This window comes from Schistocerca nitens, chromosome 8, assembly GCF_023898315.1.
Source record: "Schistocerca nitens isolate TAMUIC-IGC-003100 chromosome 8, iqSchNite1.1, whole genome shotgun sequence".
In the NCBI taxonomy this organism is placed as follows: domain Eukaryota; kingdom Metazoa; phylum Arthropoda; class Insecta; order Orthoptera; family Acrididae; genus Schistocerca; species Schistocerca nitens.
The window spans coordinates 352,072,607-352,080,260 of NC_064621.1; the positions used below are offsets into that span (position 1 = coordinate 352,072,607).

At 45.3% G+C, this 7,654-nt stretch overlaps 1 pseudogene; it reads right to left on the reverse strand.

Moving 5' to 3' along the window:
• Positions 1-6,033: 6,033 nt before the first annotated feature.
• On the reverse strand, positions 6,034-6,151 carry LOC126200121 (5S ribosomal RNA; annotated as a pseudogene).
• Between the last annotated feature and the right edge of the window lie 1,503 nt (positions 6,152-7,654).

The window sequence follows — 7,654 nt, forward strand, 5'->3', positions numbered from 1 at the left end:
TCGTAGACTTGCTGCTGTGACAAACATGCATCACCGTACTGAACCTTCATTCGTCGATGAATTTCAATAGGTTTCACAACTTCACTACGCAAAAACCGAGTAACAGAACGCTTTTCTTCCCTTGAGCTAGTCGCAGTATCTTTATACTGATACTGCGACGGCATGTGTGCATCTGCACTATGCTGCCACCTACAGGCCATTCTGCACGCTGTTTGTAGCACACTTACCAACTTACAGGATAACGGCGCGAAATTTCGATGTGTTATTACAAATTTAAGGTTTTCATTTGACTCACCCTCGTATATCTTAAGATAAAAAAGACACTCACCACGAGGGGATTATATAAATTGCTCACAAATTGATATTCATGCAGTTGTCGACGGAAGATGTAAAATTGTAAACATTGGTGGCCAATGGATGAATGTGTGACGCTGCAGCGCAGTTTCACCTCGCAGCTGGCAAGAATAGTAAACAGGGAACATGTCAGTACCAAGGCACAAAATCTGTACGCATTTAAACCCGAGTAATTAGCTGGACAGTAACTATGCCTCGCAGACAGGCACTTGAGTAATATACGCAGATTCCAGCATCTGAGAGAGGACGTTTAGTTGGGCTTAGAGAAGCCGGTTGGAGTAGTAGGCGGATCGCACGACATTTGAATATGATCGATGCTGCTATTCGGCGATGTTGGCAGCAATGGGTGAACCGTGGCCGAACACAGCGTCAAAAAGGAAACGGTCAACCTAGAGAGACGTTAGAACGTGAGGACCGAGCAATCGTCAGAGAGGCACTCAGAGCCCCTGATTCATCATTCTAATCTATCCAACGTGCAATTGATGCTTCAGCGACCAAAAGGACTATCAGAAAGGGAGCTGAGCTCACGGCGCCCCTTCCGCCGACTACCATTGACCACTGTAGACCAAAACGCCCATTTGTAGCGTTGTCGAGCACGTTCGGCCAGGAATATCATTGACTGTAGTAGGACTGTCTTCGAATTGAGCCCCAATGACCATCAAAGACGAGTGTGGAGACGTCCTGGGCGGCGGTGGGATACCAACCTGAATATCGCCCACCATATGGCCAGACAACCAGCTGTAATGGTCTGGGGTGCCATTTCCTTTCATAGTAGAAACCTTCAACATCTACATCTACATCCATACTCTGCAAGCCACCTGACGGTGTGTGGCGGAGGGTACCTTGAATACCTCTATCGGTTCTTCCTTCTATTCCAGTCTCGTATTATTCGTGGAAAGAAAGATTGTCGGTATGCCTCTGTGTGGGCTCTAATCTGTCTGATTTTATCCTCATGGTCTCTTCTCGAGATATACGTAGGAGGAAGTAACATATTGCTTGACCGCTCGGTGAAGGTATGTTCTCGAAACTTCAACAAAAGCGTGTACCGAGCTACCGAGCGTCTCTCTTGCAGAGTCTTCCACTGGAGTTTATCATCTCCGTAACACTTTCGCGATTACTAAATGATTCTGTAACGAAGATTGCTGCTCTCCGTTGGATCTTCTCTATCTTTTCTATCAACCCTATCTGGTACGGACCCCACACTGGTGAGCAGTATTCAAGCAATGGTCGAACAAGTATACTGTAACCTACTTCCTTTCTTTTCGGACTGCATTTCCTTAGGAGTCTTCCAATGAATCTCAGTCTGTCACCTGCTTCACCGACGATTAATTTTATATGGTCATTCCATTTTAAACCACTCCTCATGCCTACTCCCAGATAATTTATGGAATTAACTGCTTCCAGTTGCTGACCTGCTATATTGAAGCTAAATGATAAGCGATCTTTCTTTCTACGTATTCGCAGCACATTACACTTGCCTAAATTGAGATTCAATTGCCATTCCCTGCACCATGCGTCAATTCGCTGCAGATCCTCCTACATTTCAGTTCAATTTTCCATTGTTACATTCTATCAATATACTACAGCATCATCCGCAGAAAGCCTCAGTGAACTTCCGATGTTATCCACAAGGTCATTTATATATACTGTGAATAGCAACGGTCCTACGGCACTCCCCTGCGGCAAACCTGAAATCACTCTTACTTCGGAAGACTTCTCTCCACTGAGAATGACATGCTGCTTTCTGTCGTCTAGGAACTCTTCAATCCACTACCACAATTGGTCTGATAGTCCATATGCTACTACTTTGTTCATTAAACGACTGTGGGGAACTGTATCAAACGCCTTGCGGAAGTCAAGAAACACGGCATCTACCTGGGAACCCGTGTCTATGGCCCTCTCAGTCTCGTGGACGAATAGCGCGAGCTCGGTTTCACACGATCGTCTTTTTCGAAACCCATGCTGATTCCTACAGAGTAGATTTCTAGTCTCCAGAAAAGTCATTATTCTCGAACATAATACGTGTTCCAAAATTCTACAACTGTTCGACGTTAGAGATAAAGGTCTATAGTTCTGCACATCTGTTCGGCGTCCCTTCTTGAAAACGGGGATAACCTGTGCCCTTTTCCAATCATTTGGAAAGCTACGCTCTTCTAGAGACCTACGGTACACCGCTGCAAGGAGGGGGCAAGTTACTTCGCGTACTCTGTGTAAAATCGAACTGGTATCCCATGAGGTCCAGCGGCCTTTCCTCTTTTGAGCGATTTTAATTGTTTTTCTATCCCTCTGTCATCTATTTCAATATCTACGATTTTGCCATCTGTGCGACAATCTAGAGAAGGAACTACAGTGCAGTCTTCCCTTTACTTGTCATCCGAGGCACTCTTACAGCACAGCGGTACTTCGACGATATTTTATAACCCATTTTGTTGCCCTTCATGGCAAGCCACCCTGGAATTATATTTCAGCAAGATAATACCCGCCCGCACCCATCGAAAGTTTCTGTAACTCGTCTTCGATTTGCCAAACCCCAACTTGGTCAGAAAGATCGTCGGATTCTCAATTGAGAATGCATGGAGCATTATACACAGGGCTCGCTAACCAGGTCGGGATTTTGACGATCGAACGCGCCAATTCGAGAGAATCTGGCACTGTATCCCTCAAGAGGATATCCAATAACTCTGTCAATCAATGCCAAGTCGAATAACTGCTTGCATAAGGGCCAGATGTGGAGCAGCACGTTACTGACTTGCTCAATTTGTTCAGCTCTTACTCTTGAATAGATCATCAAATTCTTCTGAAATGTGATGATTTGTTTGTCTTCATATTGCATGGGGGCTTAATTAAAAAGAAAAGACTAATATTAATGAATAAATACAATAATTGTACTAGCTGTGTGACCGCCTTTTTACCTCATTATATATTTACGAAAATATTCCATTACACCAGCATCATAAATCAAAAGCCCATCCGCTTTCTCAGATATATTCTGACAATTGCATCTTCTTCCATCTAGACATTACACCAACTGAACAGTACAACATTTCAGTCAACACTCAGATCGTCTGCTCTCTCTCCCAACAGAACAACGACTGTCCTCGACATCCTCTGAATTCCTACTGCCCCCGTGGAGGCGGCGGAATAATAATCTTTGGCGCAATCTCTGACGCTTGTAATGTCCCCACAGAAAATACCCTCTACCACGCACCAATTAATCATTGTCAATCAAATCATCCACATTCATTCACTTTGGAAAAGTATCTGATCTGATTTTCTCGTAACATATGCGGCGACAGCTCGACGACGCCAAAGTATTTTCTAGGGCGTTTATTCTTTGAAATAACAGAGATGCATATATGCATTCTCCATGGTTGTTAGAGTGGTAACTAGGACAGCTTCTGGAGTATGGATTGAGGGATTGACGTGTTTCTGAGAGATACATATTCTGATTTTCTTCTCACTAAATCGAGCCACTTAACATTTGTGCCACTAGCGGTTTGTTTGAAGAGAAAGAGACTGTAAAAGGAAAATAATTAAGACGTGGAATTACCGGAGATCTGGACATGTAATGGAGATGGATTTAATACACAATTTCCTTCATAAATAAGGTTTGTGACTTTTTGTTCCGGAGTGAATGAACGAATGAGTTTGTTCTGAATCATTTGATGATCACGTTGGCCCTGTAATTAGTGGGGAAGTTTCAGCTGTGTCGAAGAGAGCCTGCAATCACTGAGTCTGTGTTGAATCGTCCAAAAAGGCTTCGTACACATCTGGAATTCGCAATCTTTCGTAAAAGGAACAAATTGTCCACACGATTGATTCTCCCGACTGAATACAGTGTTTAACAGTGTTAAACGCTGTGACTCAGAGTAGCCACCTTTGAATATGTATATCACATCTGCCGATTTCTGACCCATTCGGATAATTCCTTCGTGGTGTGTTTTTTTTGTTTTGTTTTTTTGTCTTATAGTGTGCATCGTCCAATGAAGACATGTCTCTAAGTCCCTGCTCGTCGACAGGACGTTACCTGCTAAACTTCCCTTCCGCTTTCTTGTGTACATAATGGCGACTAAAAACGGGTGTTGGTGGCCGTCTGTAATTCTACATTTTTCTGTGATTTTCGAACCAATGCTACGAACCGCATGCACACTCCTCGCGTATTAGTCGTGGTGCGCGAGTTTTAGTGTGAGGAAAGATTGTCAGGAAAGTGGTCGAAAAAAAGAGAAGTTAAAATCAAACAAAGAAAGTAAATGAATGTGGGAGGAGCGCGGAGCATCACGAACCGGAAATATGTAGTCAACTTGACAACGTGACGCAGATGAATCGTGGCCGGACTTAATAATTGATATAAACTGACGAAAAAACGGCGCGGGAGAATACAGGTTGTGCCGGTTTTTATTCATGGGCATCCGGTTACTGGTAACCTACGTAAACAGGCGCTCAGTTTAATTAATTTTCGACGTCGGTAGCGCCAGCCGTCCCTCAGCGGCGTTCATTAATGTATATGCCCGGCAACGGGACCAGGGAAAACGAGAGGCTCTTTCGTGGGCCTCGGCCACTGCCACAGACAGCGCGCTCCATATATTCCGCCATTCCTCGCGCTGAGTGCTAATGTTCTGAACGACCCAGGGTTTTAATAACGCAGCGGAATGTTTCCATTCGCCCTGTACGAGGGCCTGAATTAAACGAGTACATTTCTTCACGCACTAGTAAAAGTTTCATATACATGTTGCCGGGTGCTTATGTTAGCAGTGCCACTATGTTACGCGCGAGTTACTGCTTTCATTTCATTAATGGGCGTAAAACAGCGGCCGCCGCAACACGTATGGAAACATTCCGCGCCTCTGTATGACTACCATGAACTGCATGTTTTCTCTTTTGACAGATCTGCAACGGAAATTTGACACTCCTTTTGTAGAGTACCCTTCTGTTCTCTCTTAATATGCCACCTACCATTTACAATGTTGCCTATGTACTACTAAAGCATTACGTTAAGTGAATGTCCGAAAGCGAGGTTATTGCACTGTTTGGGAGATACTGTGTTCCGAAGTAACACAAGGAAACAGAGTGTTTCTTATCCTACTCATTCGTTTAACTATACACAGGGACGCCGACGATAAGCAGATTCAAACTTAAACTGTCCGCTAGACTGGGATTCAAACCAGTAACCTTGCTTTTCGTGACTGACAAGGAGAAGGCCTCAGACGTTACAGACCGAGAAACGAAAATGAAAGATATTTTGGCTGTTTTGCAAAAAAAAAAAAAAAAAAAAAAAAAAAAAAATTACGGGGTCGACAGATAACTCAAAATTTAATGTTTTTCATCATCGTATATGGGGTCCGCAAACGCGTACTATCCTAGAGATCGAGAAAAGAAACGTTTTTGATTGCCATTAACACTGCCGCAAAAGAAATTAGCACACCCTTATAGAGGTTTCAATTCTCTCAATATGTATTGTTGCAACAGTGCACATAGAAGCTCACCGTTTTCAGGCCACAAGTGGCCCATCGGAACCATCCGACCGCCGTGTCATCCTCAGCTGAGGATGCGGATAGGAGGGGCGTGTGGTCAGCACACTGCTCTCCCGGTCGTTATGATGGTTTTCTGTGACCGGGGGCGCTACTATTCGGTCGAGTAGCTCCTCAAGTGGCATCACGAGGCAGAGTGCACCCCGAAAAATGGCAACAGCGCATGGCAGCCCAGACGGTCACCCATCCAAGTGCCAGCCACGGCCGACAGCGCTTAACTTCGGTGATCTGACGGGAACCGGTGTATCCACTACGGTAAGGCCGTTGCCATTACAATGCACATGGAGTACATGAAATGATTACATTTACAGATCGATAACACTAGCGGTTCTGAGGTACCAGGTATCAACCCACGCTGAAACACTCATACTAGTACGTGATGTAGCATTCATGAGAGACATTGCAGGTTCCGATTTTGGCATCCACTCGATCGTACAGATGGCGAATACTGTTACGCGATACGTTACGCCAAGACTACTCGACCTGTTAAAGTACACTACTGGCCATTAAAGTTGTTACACCACGATGATGACGTGCTACAGACGCGAAATTTAACCGACAGGAAGAAGATGCAGTGATATGTAAATGATTAACTTTTCAGAGCATTCACACAAGGTTGGCGCCGGTGGCGACATCTACAACGTGCTGACATGAGGAAAGTTTCCAACCGATTTCTCATACACAAACAACCGTTGACCGGCGTTGCCTGGTGAAACGTTGCTGTGATGCCTCGTGTAAGGAGGAGAAATGCGTACCATGACGTTTCCGACTTTCATAAAGGTCGGATTGTAGCCTATCGCGATTGCGGTTGATCCTATCGCGACATTGCTGCTCGCGTTGGTCGAGATCCAATGACTGTTAGCGGGATATGGAATCGGTGGTGGGTTCAGGAGGGTAATACGGAACGCCGTGCTGGGTCCCAACGACCTCGTATCAGTAACAGTTTAGATGACAGACACCTTTTCCGCCTGGCTGTAACGGATCGTGCAGCCACGTCTCCATCCCTGAGTCAACAGATGGCGACGTTTGCAAGACAACAACCATCTGCACGAACAGTTCGACGACGTTTCCAGTAGCATGGACTATCAGTTCGGAGACCATGGCTGCGGTTACCCTTGACGCTGCATCACAGACAGGAGCGCCTGCGATGGTGTACTCAATGACGAACCTGGGTGCACGAATGGCAAAACATTATTTTTTTGGATGAATCCAGGTTTTGTTTACAGTATCATGATGGTCGCATCCGTGTTTGGCGACATCGCGGTGAACGCACATTGGAAGCGTGTATTCGTCATCGCCATACTGGCGTATCACCCGTCGTGATGGTATGGGGTGCCATTGCTTACACGTCTCGGTCACCTTTTGTTCGCATTTACGGCACTTTGAACAGTGGACGTTACATTTCAGATGTGTTACGACCCGTGGCTCTACTCTTCATTCGATCCCTGCGAAACCTTCATTTCAGCAGGATAATGCACGATCGCATCTTGCAGGTCCTGTACGGGTATTTCTGGATACAGAAATGTTCGACTGCTGCCCTGGCCAGCACATTCTCCAGATCACTAACCAATTGAAAACGTCTGGTCAATGGTGGCCGAGCAACTGGCTCGTCACAATACTCCAGTCACTACTCTTGATCAACTGTGATATCGTGTTGAAGCTGCATGGGTAGCTGTACGTGTACACGCCATCCCAGCTCTGTTTGACTCAATGCCCAGGCGTATGAGTGCCGTTATTACGGCCAGAGGTGGTTGTTCTGGGTACTGATTTCT